General features: G+C 41.9%; 1 protein-coding gene across 7 annotated transcripts in view; it reads right to left on the reverse strand.

Annotated features, from left to right (window-relative positions):
• GREB1 (growth regulating estrogen receptor binding 1) overlaps window positions 1-18,219 on the reverse strand; it is a 159,680-nt gene extending 141,461 nt beyond the window's left edge. For 4 of the 7 annotated variants that reach the window (XM_065587687.1, XM_065587688.1, XM_005293101.5 and 1 more), the window contains exon 1: window positions 17,939-18,096. The gene's annotated coding sequence lies outside the window, so the exon portion shown is untranslated. Of the gene's footprint in view, window positions 1-17,938 lie in introns of all 7 variants that reach the window. The other 3 variants (XM_065587683.1, XM_065587684.1, XM_065587689.1) reach the window with 3 other exon arrangements.
• Between the last annotated feature and the right edge of the window lie 478 nt (window positions 18,220-18,697).

Below are 18,697 nucleotides of genomic sequence, written 5' to 3' on the forward strand. Positions count from 1 at the left end.
GGGTTGCTGGGTTCAGCTACAAGTATCTCAATTTCTGATTGTATCTTGACACTTAATATGAAGCAGCTGATGAAGATGCTGAGAATCAAAAACATCAATGAGCCACCACTCTTTAGCCTTTTCTAGTGCCCATGTTTCACTGCCATAAAACAGAGTGAGTATAATATCAGTTCTATAGATCTGCAGCTTCATAGCTAGCTTGGTGTCATGGCTTCCCCACAGAAGCTGCTGAAGGACCTGCAACATGGAAGTAATTGCTGCTATACAAGCATCCACATCTTTCAAACATCCTCCAGCACTGTCTATGAAACTGCCTAAATATTTACAGTTGCCACCAGTGTGATGTCCCTTCCAGACAGATTGACACTGAGCTGGTTGTAATCTAGGGCTGGAGGCAGCTCAGTGGTAATGGCCAGGGACACAGATTTATCCAGACCAATGTGAGCTGCATCTTGCCTGACTAGATCATACGTATTAAGAGCTACATTTCAATTCTGACCCACTCATGGCTCTTATGGTGGATTTGGAAACCTTTCTTCCAGATACCAGCTGTGTGTGTGCTGCCATGTCTCGTGGCTATTGTTAAAGCAGAGGACAGATGTGTCCATCCTTGTGCAGCACCTTCAGTCCTGCACTTAAAATGATTAAAGGTGGCTTTATAAAAAAAAAATCCCATGCCCAGACATCAAAACTCAGCCCTCCCCCCCTACTTCCAAAGTGCTTGATGTTTCCATTCCCTGCCTCCACCTATGCAGCACTAAGCACGATTGCCAGGTGGCTAAGAAATAACATTAAAACAAACACAGTTTTACTGTGGTGAAAGAAAAAGCAAGAAGATACCAGTCAAAAAGGTCCCACTTATAGTCATTAGCAGCCCATGGGAAGTGACTGAGCTATACCCAAAGATGGCATGGAAGGTCATAACCAGGGAGCTGGACTGTTGGATCTGTCATGAGATAGGGATCGGCTGGGTTTAGGGTGACCAGACAGTAAGTGTGAAAAATCGGGACAGGGGGTGGGGTGTAATTGGCTCCTATATAAGAAAAAGCCCCAAATATCGGGACTTTCCCTATAAAATCGGGATATCTCGTCACCCTAGCTGTGTTTGAAGCTTCTTCTTGCCCTCTAGTACACCACCTGAAGGTGTTATTGAGGTTCCTTAAGGGAATTGTCCAAACAGGATGCCTTGAGCTGATATGGTGTCTCGGTGGATTACACACATCTTTAGATCAGTAGATGGGGCATGTCTTGCTCTTTAAGGAGCAGATCCTGCAAGGTAACTTGTAGCCTGGTGTCAGGAGAGGCAATGTTGGACAGAACTGGCAGCCAGGCCTGATTGCTCGGTCTCATTGTACCTATTATACACATGATTTCAATCAAGTGAGTGTCTACTAGTCCTGTGTGAGAAGAGCTGAATCGCACAAGGGAGCAGTATTCTGCTGCACAATAAATCTAGGCAAGCCCAGAGTTTCTTAGTGTCTGCGCATTAGCTCCCCAGGTATAACCTGCTAATTTGCTGATCAGGTTGCTTCTTGTTTTTTTCAGTAAAGTCTTGGTAATGTGTTCCTTGAAAGTCAAAGTATAGTCCAGTGTAACACGTAGGCACACAGGCTTTGGGTTGTGGCTCAGCCTATGCCCATTCAGAAAGATACTGCACTGTTTGTTGGCCTTTGTGTTGAACAGGTATAATTATTTGGAAATTGTCTTTTTGGTACTAGGTTTAAGTCTTGCATCTTTTGTGTCGGCATTCAGGAGTTCTTCTAGGAGACTGAAATCCTGGTCATGTACTGCCAGATAGATGCCATCTGCATAGATGAAGTGCCTGGCAGTGGTGTTGGGAAGATCATTTGTGAAGAGGTTGAAAAGCATTGGTGCTAGAACTAAGCCTTGAGGTAAACCATTGTTTTGAGACATAGGGGAGCTGGTTTTACATCCAAGTGAAACTTGGAACCAGCAGCCTCTCAACAGTTCCACAGCCACTACTACCCACTTCGGTAGGACCAATGACAATTTGTAGAGTATGCCTGTATGCAAGATTGCGTCATACGCAGCAATAAAATACTGTACCTGTCTTCTACCTGATCTGGAACCCATTCTCAATGCAGGTAGTGAGTGCCAGCCCTTGATCATAGGTGCTGCGGTTTGGTCTGAAACTTGCTTGATCTACATCTGGGGTTCTCAAACTGGGGGTCAGGACCCCTCAGGGGGTCGCGAGGTTATTACATGGGGGGGTCGCAAGCTGCCGGCCTCCACCCCAAACCCTGCTTTGCCTCCAGCATTTATAATGGTGTTAAATATATAAAAAAGTGTTTTTAATGTATAAGGGGGGTCGCACTCAGAGGCTTGCTATGTGACGGGTCACCAGTACAAAACTTTGAGAACCACTGATCTACACTCACGATATCATCAACAATGAAGGGAATTCTTTGAGAGATAAGCATTTCAAGTAATTTGTACATGCAGCTTAGCAAAAAGATAGTCAAGTGGTAGCTTGTTCAAAGTCGACAGTCTCTCTCAGAGTTTGGCAAGGCTGTTACTTTTGATCTACACCAGATCTTAGCTATTTTATTCTCCTTGATGACTCTAGCTAGCCATTGTCTGCTAGTTTATCCCAGGTTCTTCAGGAATTTGGGAGAGATTAGCAAACCCATAGGTTTTACCTGTTTTCAATGTTTTAATTGCCCTTTTTATTTCAACTGTGGTGAAAGGCTGGAGATCCTCTTAAGTTTCAGGCATGCACTCTTTGTATCGACACATCATTTTATTCTTCACTTCTCCTTCAAACTCTTGGTCCTTATCTGCCTTTGTGAAATTTATCAGGTGGGTAGCAATGCTATTTGGAGAAACTGGGTGATGGTACTGTGCCGAAAGTGGCTGAGCAGCACCAAGTTTTCTGATTAGTGCCAGGCTTTTTGGCTGGATCTTAATGTGTTTAGTTCTGTGGTAGCATGATGTATTTAGTTCCGCGATGGCCTGCTCCAATCTTGCTCTTCTGTTCAAGTTGTCGTAAAATATGCATAGCAATGTACTTCCTTCAAATTGCTTGAGGAGTTCTGCACATTCCTCATCAGGACAGGAAACGCAGATCTTATAACATCATCTTGGAACTGATTTCATGGCACCTTTGTGGATGGCTTTTGTGACCTGCATATAAACTTGGAGATACTGTGTAGGATACAAATAAAACAGGGGTCTTTGAATTGTGTAAAAATGGGCTGATTTGTTTTCTTATCGTTCCAGTGAGGATTTTTATTGATACTCACAATAGCTATGGTTACTCCAACTTTGGTAAAGATCAGACAATGTTGACTATTAAGGAAGTTTTCCAATACATGGTTTATAGCTTGAAGTGGATGATTGCCCGTGCTGATGGTCTATGTGAAGTCAGGGGAGAAATCTTGCTTCCATCTGGCAGAATGAAAAGTACCCCTTTGTTTTGGATCATGGATGAGGTAAATATCATAGAGCAAGGCCCATTTCTAAAGGTCAGCTCTGGCTCTCTGTATTCACTGGTGGTGTGGTAGCTATTAAAATCTCCAATGACGATGGCAGGTTGTGGGAGCTTAGGAAGAATATTTGGGAAAGGCCAGGGTTGGTTGGGGGTTTGTACACATTTGCCACACTGAAATGACTGACTCAGGCCTGGTCTACACTACAAACTTAGGTCAACGGAAGCTGCATTAAGTCAAAGTAATAATGTATGTGTCTACAATCCCGAGTCCCTTCCGCTGACCTAAGTCGCCTGTAAAGTCGACTTCTGTATTCCACCTCTGTGAGAGGCGTAGTGCTTGATTAGACATTCATGGGTTGACATGGGGATAGTGTAGACACTGCGTTGTGTAATTCAAATGAATTGGCCTCCAGGAGGTGTCCCAAAGTGCTCTGGAGAGCGCTTTCAACTCCACTGCATGTGAGCCAGGTACACAGGAAACAGCCAGTCCCCTGTTAAAGCCCTGGGAACTTTTGAATTTTCATTTCCTGTTTGATCAGCGTGGACTGCTCACCAGCACAGCTGATCAAGGCCGCAAACGCACTCCAGCATGGAGTACACAAGAGGTGGTGGAACTTATTGCTGTGTGGGGAGAAGAGTCTGATCAAGCACAGCTCCAATCCAGCAGAAGAAATGCTGACATCTACGCCAAGATCGCGCAAGGAATGGGGGAGAAAGGCTGCACCAGAGACACGCAGCAGTGCCATGTGAAAATAAAGGAGCTTCGGCAAGTGTACCAGAAGACAAGGGAGGTGAACAGTCATTCTGGTTCTACCCCAGACACATGCTGCTTTTACAAGCTGCATGCAATTCTCAGTGGCAACCCCACCACTACCCCAAAACACAGCATGGATACTACCCAGGAGTCCCAGATAACCTTGGGCAACAGCAAGGATGACACTGTTAACAAGGAGGACGAGAATGGGAGGCGGGCAACCAGAGGATCCATTCTCCCCAGCAGCCAAGAACTGATTTTAACCCTCGAGCCAATCCCTTCACAGGAACAGTTTGCGACAGAGCGTGATGCTGGGGAAGGCACCTCTGGTGAGTACACATTTCCAGTTAAACTGTAGGGGTTACATGTCATTTTTTATGTTTAATCTGAACAAAAAATGTGTAGTGGGTGTCAGTGGCTACTCCATCTACGCAGAGGGTGCTCCCCCTCAGGGATGGCCCAGGAATCCTCCATGGAGATCTCTAGGAAGCTTTCATGGAGACACTCTGCAATCCTTTGCAGAAGTTTTCGGGGAAGGGCTGCCTTATTTCTTCTACCACAGTAGGACACTTTCCCAGGCCACTCCTCTATTAACTGTGCTGGCATCATTGCAGCACACAGCATTGCAACATAAGGACCAGGTCTGTACCCAGACGTTTGCAGCATCTGCTCCCTTGCCACCTCTGTTACCCTCAAGCAGGGCCGGCTCCAGGGTTTTGGCCGCCCCAAGCAGCCAAAAAAAAAAAAAAAAAAACCCCGATCGCGATTGCGATCTGCGGCGGCAATTCGGCGGGCGGTCCTTTGCTCCCAGCGGGAGTGAGGGACCGTCCGCTGAATTGCCGCCAAATACCTGGACGTGCCGCACCTCTCCGGAGCGGCCGCCCCAAGCACCTGCTTGCCAGGCTGGTGCCTGAAGCCAGCCCTGCCCTCAAGAGAATGATATCGCATAGGGTCACCTAGGGGAAACAGGGGAAGTTTTCAGTGCTAGCACTTAAACCGCAAACAATTCAACAAGTAATCTGCCCCCCTTTGGTGAAATCGGTGTCACACAGCCACGCTTTCCCTAATGTGCCGCTGCTGTGGTTAGAAGCAGCATTGAAAAAAGGGGAGGTGGCTTCCTGTTTGTCTCCCTTCCCCACAACTTGGTGCCGCCTTTGTAAAGAACAAACTATTTGGGGGCTTTACACTAGTGCCTGTCATCAAGCACCATCCAGGTTGCTAGGGGAAAGAGGGCATTTCTCTAGTGCCAAACTGTGCTCCCCAAGTCTGTCTTCACAAAAGCAGCAGCACAAGACCTCTTGCCCGTGCCTCGTGGCCGTACTCACCATGGCTGGAGCAGCAAACCGACTCTTGCAATAGCCAGCAGTTGTGATTATGTTGTGGCTTGCAGTGAAGTGTATTAAGGGTTTTTGTTTTTTTATAAAAAAATCAACCTTACACCAGAAACAATGTATTCATTGTCAATGTACCCTTGTGCTTTGCATTCCTTGCAGCTGAAACTTGTCCGTCTGCGCATCCTCCACACGGGGACAGAGACTTTCACAGATTAGAAGGCAGAAAAAGAAGACTCGGGAGGACATGTTCAATGAGTTAATGTAGGTCTCTGAGACTGAAAAGATGGAGCTCAGAGCATGGAGGATTTCACTGTCCGAGAACCTGGCATGCAGGGAACAAGAGCATGCCACACAGGATGAAATGCTACAGATTACGAAGGAGCAATCAGACATGTTGAGGAATCTGGTTGAGCTTCAAGAAAGGCAGCTGGGTGAATTTGCTGCCATCATCGCCCAGTTCTCAATCCTCCTTCCCCAAATGTCCTATGAGGCGGGGTATGGGGGAGTTCGGTATCCCTTGCACTCAACACTAAGGGAGATTAGAAAGAACAGAAAATGCCCATTCCCAGAACTTTGATTGTTACTGCAGTGCATCTGTAAGCAAGCTTTCCTTGTTTTTCCCCTCACACTGCTATCTTATTTTTCTTTGCTGTCTGTGTGTGTTTCTGTGCATAATAAAACGAAATGTACTGAGTAGAAAAGGCTCCTTAATCATTCCACACACGGTGGTTGGTGGGGGTGGAGTTTACAGGAGAGGAAATGTAATGGAGAGGACAGTTTGGTAAGGAACAACACAGATAAGTCTCACATTACTCTGGCTCATTGCTGAAACTGGTTTTCAAAGCCTCACGAGACACAGAGCCCCTCAGTGTGCTCTTCTTATTGTCCTCGTATCTGGTTGCTCAAAATTGGCTGCCAAGTGATCTGCCTCAACACCCCACCCTGGCAGAAATTTTTCTCCCTTTGTTTCACAGATACTATGGAGCACACAGCAGGCAGCAATAACAATGGGGATATTGCTTTCACTGAGGTCTAACCTAGTAAGCAAACACTGCCAGTGACCTTTTAAATGTCCAAAGGCACATTCCACCACCATTCTGCACTTGCTCAGTCTATGGCTGAACAACAAGGAGTCTGGTGGCACCTTAAAGACTAACAGATTTATTTGGGCATAAGCTTTGGTGGGTAAAAACCTCACTTCTTCAGATGCACGAAAGCTTATGCCCAAATAAATCTGTTAAGGGTCCACCAGACTCCTTGTTGTTTTTGTAGATACAGACTAACACGGCTACCCCCTGATACTGGTCCTTACTGCTGTCCAGTCTGCTGGTGTACGGCTTCATGAGCCATGGGAGCAAGGAGTAGGCTGGATCTCCCGGGATCACGACTGGCATATCAACATCATCAATGGTTATTTTATGGTCTGGAAAGAAAGTCCCTGCTTGCAGATTATTGAACAGACCTGTGTTCCTAAAGATGCACACACCAGCCATGATTTTATAGCCCTCTATCATATCATCTCTTAGTCATCTCTTTTCCAAGCTGAAATGTGCAAATCTTTTTAATCGCTCCTAATACGGAAGCTGTTCCATATTCTTAATCATTTTTGTTGGCCTTCTCTGTACCTTTTCCAATTCTAATAAATCCTTTTTGAGATGGGGTCACCAGAACTGCATGCAATATTGAAGGTATGCGTGTACCATGGATTTATATAATGGCATTATGATATTTTCTGTCTTATTATCTATCCCTTTCCTAGTGCTTCCTAACATTCTATTCCCTTATATGACTGCCGCTGCACACTGACTGGATCTTTTCAGAGAGCTATCCATAGTGACTCCAAGGTCTTTTTCTTGAGTGGTAAGAGCTAATTTAGTCCCCATCATTTTGTATGTATAATTGGGATTATGTTTTCCAATGGGCATTACTTTGCATTTATCAACACTAAATTTCATCTGTCATTTTGTTCGCAGATGAAGAAAACAGCTACAATCCCACATACACATTTTGGTGATTGTCTGCACAAAAGTGTGGACAGCCTGTACTTTGGCTATTTCAGCACTGTTTTAGTTTACAAATTTGCTCTGTCTCATGTCAAATCAAAGTTTATTATTTGCAGCTGCACTCATTAAGGTTCAGCTCTCCCTAATACCATCCTTTCCTAATAAAATCAATTCAAGGTATATGCATTAAGGTGTCTCCACCTCTGCCTTCCATCAATCAGTGAAGCTGTCTCCCTTATTCTCACAAATATTGTGCAAAACACAGCAAACAGCCATAACACGAGGCAGATATCCTTCAAAAGCCTCCAGACTTGTAATGAGACACCTCTACCTTCCCTTCAATTTTCCAAATGCACACTCCTTGTGCAGCTATTCAGGGTACACTTAAATAGCTCTTTTCCCTTATCCAACTGCCTTGTAACAAAGCCTCATAAGCCAGGAAATCCACAGATAGGACAGATCTCCCAGAATAGCAGTTGAAACCACCATTAATGTTCATAGTGGTTTTGGGAGTAAAAGTTCCATTTTTCATTGAAGAAAATAGATGTGAGTTTCTAAAGATTCTGGCTACACAGACCTTTCCTGATCACCCCACATTAATAAACTTGCCATGGTGATCAACCAGACCTTGCATAACCATGGAGAAATACCCATTTTTGTTGATGTACACCACGCCCTGGGAGGTGGGGATAAATAATAGGCACATGGGTCCCATCAATGGCCCCTGTACAATTTGGGAACCCCAAGTGTTCAAAGCCATCAATAACCTTCTGCTCATTGTCAAGTTTTATGACCCGGAGTATTAGTACCCCCTCAATAGCAGCACACACCTCCATAACAACCCTGGCAATTGTTTTACAAACTGGTTAGCTACTGACTGGCAGCAGTCGAGGGTGGACAACTTCCAGAGGGTGATGGCCACACACTTCTCCATATTGAGTGAGACGCTCATGTTAGTGGTCTAGTGCTACAGCTCCAGGTGAGCTCTCTGCAGATTTCCAGAAAGTGTCCTTCCACATCCCGAAGTTCTGAAGACAATGCTGGTCATCCCAGGTCTGCATCATTATCCTGTCCTACCAGTTGGAGCTGTTTGGCTGCATCAAGAAGTGGCACACCACTGAGTCAAGCTGGTCCAGGAAACAGTCATGCAGAAATAATTGGTTTCATTCTCCTACACCAGAATCTGTGTGGTGTCACGACAGTGAACTTCCATCTCCTCCATAGTTACCTGCCTGCCTGATTCCAATATCTCTGGAGCACCCTATTCATCTTAATAATGGCCAGGATCCTGGTGCTCAGTAGTTCTTCCTCTATGCTTCCTGACAGCTGTTAGACATTTGTTTGAAACTGAAACAGTTTGAAAATGATTCTGGACAGCAAAAGTCAGACAAATTATGGGATATTGTGGAAGGAATCATGGGAGCTTGACCCCAAATCACAGAATTCCAGTTGGTATCCCACAATGCATGATAACCCATAATGCATTGAGCCTAATGGCAGAACACTGCACCTTGGGATACCTGCCCAGAATGCTGTGTGTTTATTTTGAAAAAGCAAAGTGCTGTGTGGATGCGATGATTCAGAAGGGAAGTAGCTTAAGCTGTTTTAGACAAAGCAGTGAGGATGCACTCTTTTGGTTTAGTTATACCTATATAATTTAGTAAAAATAGAAAAAAAAACTATGTTGGGGGGCGGGGGAAACTTTCCTGCAGACAAGGTCTCAGTTTACCAATCAGGCTGCTTGCAAAAGCAGGGCACTGGACTCAGTAACTGAGGAGGTCCCTTCCAATCCTATGTTCCAATATGCAAAATGCAGACTGTACTTAACACAGTTCTTCAGAGGGGTTTCCTGGGACTTACTTCACTAATGTATATAAAGAGCTTTAAAAGTTATTTTACTAATGAAAGGAAAACATTTTCATTTCACTAGTGATCTCCAGTTGGTTGTTTCATTTTTAATTTAGGATAATGTATATTTATAAAGTGATTTATGTTGCCCTTTAGATGCTGACATAGATGTGACTTGTGAGTGTTCATGCATGTACATTTTATTTCAAAGTTGTTAATGCTTCCACTCCGCTAATACTAGTGAACTAACACTAGTGCACTTTGCTAAATATAAAGACTATTCTAGTTTTTTAATTGTGAAAATATATCTGAAGCAAAGAAGGTGGTTTAATAACAAAGGAGGAGTTTAGTATTGTCATGGTGGGGGAGGACAGCAGCTCCTCAGCTGGTGTAAACTGTCATAGCTCCAGTGACTTCAAATGGAGATATCACAATTTACACAAGCTGAGGATCTATGTTTGCAATTGTGATATAATGAAGATTATAACTCCCTCCCAATTCCCCCTCCAAACAAACAAATGAAACTAAACAGGGAACGAGATTTTTACCCAGAGTAGCTTTCTAACCCTTCTCCATCCTTAAATTTAGCTTAATTCCTATGGCCACAGATGGGAGAAGAATCAGGATAGAGGTTGAATATTAAAACTGACATGGAAGCCTACAACAGTCTTGGGATAAGGAACAAATAGGCAGTGGGCAGTCAGGGTAATCAATTCATCTTAAATTTAAGGAAACCATTCATAAGTCATATTTAGAGATTACCTGAATTAATTCATTAAAGATAAACTATGCCAAAATTCCTTGTACTGATTTATCACAGATGAACTTTCACTCAAGAAGGAAAGACTAGATTTTGATTTTCCCATCAGAGTTGTTTTTGTAACTTTCTCTATTTACTGGCTGGCATGGTCATGTGGACTTACAGCTACTGATTAGAATGGAAAGTATCTGAAACAGTTCAATGGCTATACAAGCCTTAGCAGCAATGTATGAGAGCGAGAATAAAAAATAACCAGATTAAAAGGGAAAATGAAACATAAAAGACCAGTTTTACAACCTTTATTCAAGAAGGGCCAGATTCTGAAACCCATACTCACACTAAGTAACACTATACTCCACAAAACACACCGATGACTGGAGTGGAAATATTCATTGAGTAAGATACTACTCAAAATTAATTGGATCCATAATGGTTGTAGGATCAGGATCATAAAGCATACAAAATGGAAATTTATAAATAATATTAAGATGAAATTTTACTTCAACAAATTACAAAATATTAGTTAGGAAGGTTTTTTTTCCGGTTTAGCTTGATGTATCTAGACTTCTTGTAAATGAAGTTACTTATATGGGCCCAGATTGTGGTTTTAGACATATGCTTATCTGTAAGTCAATTGAAGTCCAGCACCCAGATTAAACACATGCATAAAGCTTTGTAGGATTGAGACCAAACAGCCCAATGCAGCAATCCTAATTGATGCGAGTAACCTTTACTCACACAAGCAAACATATTTAACTCAAAGAGATTGCAGACAAGAGCGAGGTTTGTAGAATGAAGTCCTTGGTTTGTGGAAATTCTGTTTGAGATAATTTTGCTTGAGATTCTATAAATGACATACTGAGACAAATTACTGTACTTACAACTGTCAAATTTCTAATAGTTTTTAAAAATGTGGGCAAGAACTACTTAACCAACATTAGATTCAGATCAAACATAGAACCTGTTCATAAACAAAACTAAATAGCTAACATCTGGAGGAAGCGCACTAACATATAGTCAGCCATATTAATCAATCACAGCCAGTTCTCCCCCCTCCCCAGTAATCCAGCAGCAAAAATATCATCCAACTATCAAAATCTTAGGGCCTGATCCTGCAAAAACTTACACATGGGGGTAACTTTACCCATGCAACAATCCCATTGAACTCAATAAGGCCAGTTGTGTGATCAGTTACTGATGTGCTTGTTTGCAGGAACAGTATCTTAGGTATCATTTTAAAGAAAGAGCACGATAAAGACCAAAGCAGCCAGCCTACCAAACCTTATAATCTGATTCCAGCTACAATCATGGTGGTCACAATGGGCCTGATTACCCCTTTCCTCAGGAGGTGACTCATGTGGAAGAAAATTTCCTCTCATTGAGTTCCACCGTGGTTGTTCACTGTGGGGGCTGGTTTGCCCCCCTAGAATAGGCTGTGGGAGCAGTGGAAGGCCACGTCGACATATAGGTGCTATGCCTCATGCTTCAAAAACTGTGACCCTGGTCCCTGTCTTCAAAGGAGCTGCACTATCAGGGTCTCACACATGGCTGCAGCTACACTGAGGTTCCCTCTTAAAGGTTCCCTCTTTGTAAGCTACATTGGATACAGGAGGCATAACGTGTATCCTGTTTCATTCACGAATGAAGCTGAATGCAGGTTAAGTTGAATAAGACAAACTTTATTAAACTCTGTGCACTGCTCTGTCCATGTGGCTGGGTTACTTCCAACCTAACACCCTGCATTCCCTGCTTTTCTAGTGTCCCATCAAATAACAATCCCTCCAGGGAATATAGGCCCTCTGACTCCAGTTCCACTGATCACGATACAACTTCCCAATTTTACAAGCATTTTAATATAAACATTAAAAACAAATAATTGACAACCAGATGTCCACTCTATGTCCCTTCAGCCAGAGGTGCTTGCACATAGTCAAGTTGGAGGCTTGTCTTTACCACTGACATTGCCTGTTATTTAACCTGTCTTTGAGATAGTTTGGTCTCCTCAACAGGCAACCACATTGGGAGTAACCACTCTCTGACTCCCCGTCACCTGAATCTAGCAAACTGTCTCTCTGTGAAATCTCCTCCCTTCCTGTGGGGTTGGCCTCCAGATGGTTCTGTCTCTCCGTTCTGTGAGGATCTCTGTAGGCTCTTGATGAGTGTTGAATCTACTGGCTCATAAGTTTCTCCTGTTCCAAATTAGGGAGACTCTCAAGTCCCCAAAATTGGACATAGCAGCCAGTGTGCATAAGCAGTAACACAAGGGTATCTCCCTCCCCTTCAGACTGGTATCTAGTAAAAATTGCTCCACCATTTTGTTCTGCTTTGGGGAGCAACAGGTCCTAGGACCACTGTGGGGCTTGAGGCAGCGGTGAGCTTTAGAGTGGTGCAGACCTCTCTGCTTTGTTCCCCAATAAGATAAAAGAATAGTTTTAACTTTCCTGCAGTTGTCATCCTCCTGCATGGCCAGGTGTGTGTATAGCACACACTCCTCCTTCCACCAGGTTCATTGTTGGACTAGGTTTGTGTCTGCAAAATCTGGGGCTTCAGACCAAATCCATGGCTTCACACTGCCAGCTGCTGCACTTCAGAGAACTCACAACTCATGTACTGCCACCACTTTTCATTCACAATGAGTGAAGCTGAATTCCTTTGAAGCTGAGCAAGTGAAACTTTATTAAACCCCTTGGACTGCTCTGTCCACATGCCTGAGTCGGTTCCAACCTAACTGCACTTATTCTTCCAGTGTCCCATCCATAACACTCCCTCCCGGAAACATGGTCCCTCTGAATTTATTTTCACTGACCATGACACATCCTTCCTGGGCCTGTCACCTTCTCGCTCAGTCTCTCACCATTCAATCTCCATGGATCAGCAGGAGATCTGCATACAGATCTGGGGACACAATTCCCTCCAAGGAGAATACCATGTTCTGCTTTTACACAGCAAGTAATGATGATAAAAAATGGGAATATGGCAGAACGAGGGATACAACAGTGAAAGGCAATGCAATAGCAATATATGCCTTTGTTGTTGATGGGGGGGGGGTTATTTTGTAAAAAGCAATGACCAGAACTGAGTCTGGGGAGAGTTTGGCATGTTTGAACTTGCAGAATTTTCACTGCATTGTCCCCTCGAAAGGGAGCAGTGAGTAGCTTTGCAGAGGTGTCAGGAGCACTGACCCCAGCTCATGTTATATCTGTCTGTCTACAAATGTCTTTACAAGAACACTCATCTCTGAGATATCTAACCACTTATGTCCTGAACCAAAGCCCACTGACATCAACAGAAAGATATCAGTGGGCTTTGAATCTGGCATTTAATGAAAATGTCTTTCTCAGAGCAGTTTATTAGCCACATCACTGTTTTTAATCACAATAAACAACAGTTCTATTGTCTCTACAAGTGAAAACAAAAACAACACTAATACAAAGGCAACTTAATTTAAGTCACACTTATGTATGAAAATGTTTTAGTTACTGTTATTATAAGTAACACCTAAAATGATTAGGATTAAGATACTTAAAGTAACATGTAAGATTAAATCTATTTTTATCCAGATTGTTTACTTGTGCATATGACAGCACTTTGTGTATGGTCAGTTTAACCTTTATTTTGTGCAGATGTATCATACAGCAACAGGGGGAGGAAAGACATTTAAAAATAATACAGGAAAATGATCACCAAATCACAAAAATGATACTTTTAACTTATTTTTAAATAGACTAGATTGCCAGTTGACAGAATCAGATTCAGCTCTCTACACCCATTGAAGTGGATGGACATATTCCTTGAATCAGGCACTATATCAATAAATCATAAATGATGGTGTGCTCAGCAACGTGTATAATAGAAACTAGACTGTAAATTAACTGCTTGTTTAAAGACACTGAATCTGCACATGATATATGTCATGGCAGAATCTGGCCTATTATTCTTATTGACAAATGTACTTTAGGAGCGTGGAGGTTCTGCGGGCATGGGGAAAGGAGGAAGCTGATACTTCCTTTTTCTCCCACAAAAGCCAGAATCCACACGTTTCGCTCCCCTCTCTTTATGAAAACAGAGAGAGCATTGGCCTAGAACCAGGATCTTCTTATTAAGGGGCTTTAAAAATCAACAGGGGTAGCTTAAAAAAAAAATAACAACAACCTATCACTTTATAGGTAGCCATTTTTAAAAGTGAATTTTAATAAGGATGAACTCCTTACGGAAAGCATTCAAATTACTCTTTGGTACCTTTAAAAGTTTCTTTGATGACAATTCTCCCTTAGTACTCATTGTTTTATGAACACACATTCAAATATTGTCTACAAATATAATTTTTTCTTCATTTACGCATACTGTACAATTACACAAAGCATCTAATATTGCCATAGATTGCTTTTACAACTGTTAGTACAGTTTTAAGATGATAAAGTATTGCCACCATATAAAGTTCTGCCAGTATTCATGTTTTATATTTTAAAATATTACATATTCTGTAAGACACTCCATGTCCAAATGCCAGTTCCCCTTTATTATTTTTTGAAAAAACATGCCATTGGTAATGTTACTACTTAAATAGATTGCTGACTGTCTTTATTCAGCACATGAACACAAACATGGAAATAATAAGACAGTATTTGCTTATGGCAGAAGAACAGTGTTTCCACAAAGCAAAAATTAAAAAAAGACAAGTTTGTTAGAACTTTTCTGGATGTTATTAGATAGGAACTGCAGTCATTGCAAAATCTGACTTTTGGCTAACAAAGATTTGAGTTTCTTTCGCAAAGGATTGCATCTCCCATCCCAGTTTCAGATTTTAAAAGCCCACATTCCACAATAAATATTTGTAGTAGAAGCTTTGAATAGTTAGCAACAGTCTAACACAATCTAAGACAGACAAAGCAAGGAATGTTTATTTTGAGTAAAATTTGTGATTCTTTACATATATATATATATATACATACACACAAACACACACACACTAAAGCTTTTTATGAATATTGATAGTGTTGATTATTCACAGGAAACAGCACAACTGAAAAACAAGCAAATGCTTTATTTTGTATTAAGGTGACAAACGAGTGACAGATCACTTACCATTCACTGTTCAGACTTGTGTTCACTAGAACATTAAAACAATAGAAATTAAAGAATTTGTTTCCCACCCAAAAATAAGTATGCTCACTATCGCTACTATATTTATGGATTTTTCAGTATTTCTTTTATAAGAAAGCATCATCTTTGGGAGTTCATCACTCAGTGATAAATTTGCCCTGGACTAAAATGGGATATCAAAATCCCAGTAGTGTTTTTTCTATCCAAGATTTCAAATAGTTATATTTAAATTGTATGCATACACAAACACGCACACAGCAAACAACAACAAAAATTAATTAAATGTAGTTTACTAGTTTTTGGAAGGGTTTTGGCACTAATAATTGAACACTTTTTTTAATGGCACTTTATATGCCATTAGCCCCTATTATGGAATATGTTCTGATTTTTAAAAGAAACCCAACAGCACCAAAAAAGTTTTTAAAAATAGCTAGTTCATAAGAGGAGGTGACCTTTCCCATAATTTTAACACTATTCATATAATACTGAGTCAATATTATTTATTGTTATGAAACACTGTAATATCTCAAAGATTATGAACTATCATGTCAAAAATTTAAATTCCTTAATGAGACAAATACACAATAGATTAAGTTAAAAGAAAAAAATCTTCAGAAGTGTATGTACTCTTTACACAATACATGGAATACAGGTATTTGCAACTGAACAACAACAAAACAAATGAACCCAAATGGTAACAGTGTATCCGGCTGAAATCCACAAAGCAAGGAAGTTCAGAGAAATGAGTGAAGTTCCATCCTTAATGCATTCTATTCTGCTTATGTATTTATGGACTCTCCCATCAGAGGTTGATTTCACACCACAGACCTGATCCAAAACACACCAAGTCAATGGAACGACTTCCACTGACTTCCAGGAGCTTTGGATCAGGTTCATCTGAGCTGCAACAACAATAAAATCATCTTTGTGGAGCACTGTTCACACAAAGCCAGTTTGCACAGCTCACTGCAGTCTAACTAATGTCACATTAAGTCCAAGTAAAAACAGAGTTTCAGCTTCAAATAGAATTTACATGCGGGTTGTGGGTTTAAGACATGTCCTTAATGTTATCTTAGCATTTTTAATGCATGTATCACAGTTATACCCATCAAAAGTCCGGACACTCGATTTCTAAAAAAATACAAGCTATAGTTAACTGGCAATCAACTTAAAAGCGACTTTGTATATGGCAATTTTTATTTTGTTAGAAAAGCAGTTCACCTTTTTTAAACCTCCAAAAATGATTTAATAAAGGGCTTGGACACCAGAAAAGAGGCAGAATGTTGTTCACAAAACAAGAGAGGGCTTTAAACAAACAAAAAAAAAGGTTTATATAAAAAATAATAATAATAAAAAAAAGAGCTGATCTTATTCTCCAAGTGAAATCAATGGCAAAACTCCCACTGACTTCAATAAAGCAGGATCAAGCCCAAAGTCAACCACATATATATTGTTTTAAAGGGATAGTAAAACTTTGAGTCCCGAAATAACAATTAATACAGTCATAAAAGCTGGTGAAAGAAAAGCCCCATTGTTGTGAATTATGTGTCTTGTCTCTTCTCCTGGTCTCTGTGTTCACAGACTACAGGAAAGATCTGACAGTGAAACAAAGCAACATCAAGTCTGAAACTTATACTTACACAGTTATCAATGGATTTACATTGCTGTAAGCAAAATCAGAATCAGTCCCACCCTCCTGAGGTTTTGCAAGACAAGGGAAAGTGATGACTCCATCATCCTATATTCGCATCTAAGTCAACCTACTACAGTTATGCCACCTAATCCTGGTCCATTAACTTTAATTGCCACATTTCTTCCATTTAGGGTGACCAGACAGCAAATGTGAAAAATCAGGATGGGGGATGGGGAGTAAAAGGAGTCCATATAAGAAAAAGACCCCAAAATCAGGACTGTCCCTATAAAATCGGGGCATCTGATCACCCTACTCCCATTCCTGGGTTACAGAATGAGACCACTTGTTGGTTTCAACCTTTCCCTAAAACCTTGGAGTGGGGAGGGGGCAGAGGAATTATCAAGGGGGTACAAAGATTCCAGGCTCACTACTTTTTTATTCTGATTTCAGTGTTTCATTATGAAAATGGAAATAAAATCCCTAAATAACCTTATTCATAAGACACAAAACAATGTTGGACTCTCTTATCACTCTGCCTCAGGAACTTAGCCTTACACCCAGAAAAACAAACAAACAAACAAACAAACAAAAAGCAAGGCAGAGCGTAAGGGAAACAGGAACAAGCTCTCCCATATGTAGGTGCTCTCCTTTCCAATCCCTTCATCCAAGCCCCTGTCTACAAAGAAGCTGACAATAGCTCAGGTTCCTGCTTTACAAATTTGTCCCTTGTATTTCAGGTGCCCTAGCATTTGCACTAATAGTGCAACTGTCCCCACCATCTCTCCTCCTCCTCCTCCTGTTTGGGGGACTGGAACACAAGCGCCTCAATCCTGGATATTCCCAGCTGATGCTAATTTATGAGCTGAATCCCTCTCCCCCCTTACTCTGTTGCTGCTGCCCACATTTCCTCACTCCTCTTGTTAGGGAGCTACCAGCTACTCTCCCCTGCACCCTTATTCCTAGATGCTGTTAATCTCTCCCCTATGCTGCTACTGCTGCTTTCCCTTCCGTTGAGCAGACTGTACAGATTTGCAAGTTGAAGGGGACCTTACCTCTGAGACCTTCTTTGTTGCTCTGCCTGTTGTGTGACCACGTTGGGAGCAGGGGATAATGGATATTAGGGAAGTCTGAGCCTCTTCTTGCTGTTAGCAACGTACTCTGGAGAGAAAGCTAGAGATGCTGCTCTCTCCCCCCCTCCCCTCCCAGTCCCAGCCTCCTCCTGCCGCTGCCCCCTCCCTCCCAGCCACAAACTCAAGCTCTATATGCACTCCAATTCAACAAGGCATCTCTCACCATCAGCTACCCTAGGGCTCAAGATCACAAGCCAGCCCCCTTCCCTCACCAGTGCCTTGCCTCACCCCTGCTTCCCACTGCACATGGTATCTTCCCAACTAGTCCTGCCTTATTTAGATTTAGGATCTGGGCAATTTCAGCAACTGCAGAAGGCAAGAGTTATGAGGGGGAGAAGGTGTGCAAGAGAGAACAGAGACTTGAGAAAATCGTCTGAAGAACTGGCAGCCTTTGTTCTGACCTCTGGGTGTGTGTGTGTGTGAGAGAGAGATCTATCCCATTCACATGAGGCAAAACTTGTCACTTGGAAATTATTTTCAAACTTCTGTACAAATGGTATCTATTTATAGCGAGAGCCCTGGATGTTTAGTTTCACACAAAACCAATTTGCATATTATTTATGCTGTATGTTTACCTCTGCCATTTTTGAAAAAAGTTACTAACCTTTTTCCTTGCAAAGATAGACTTGAAAATCTAAACTAATATAAACTGATGATGCAAACCACTCCCTAAGGTTAAAA

Source organism: Chrysemys picta, chromosome 3 (genome assembly GCF_011386835.1).
Source record: "Chrysemys picta bellii isolate R12L10 chromosome 3, ASM1138683v2, whole genome shotgun sequence".
Taxonomy (NCBI): domain Eukaryota; kingdom Metazoa; phylum Chordata; order Testudines; family Emydidae; genus Chrysemys; species Chrysemys picta.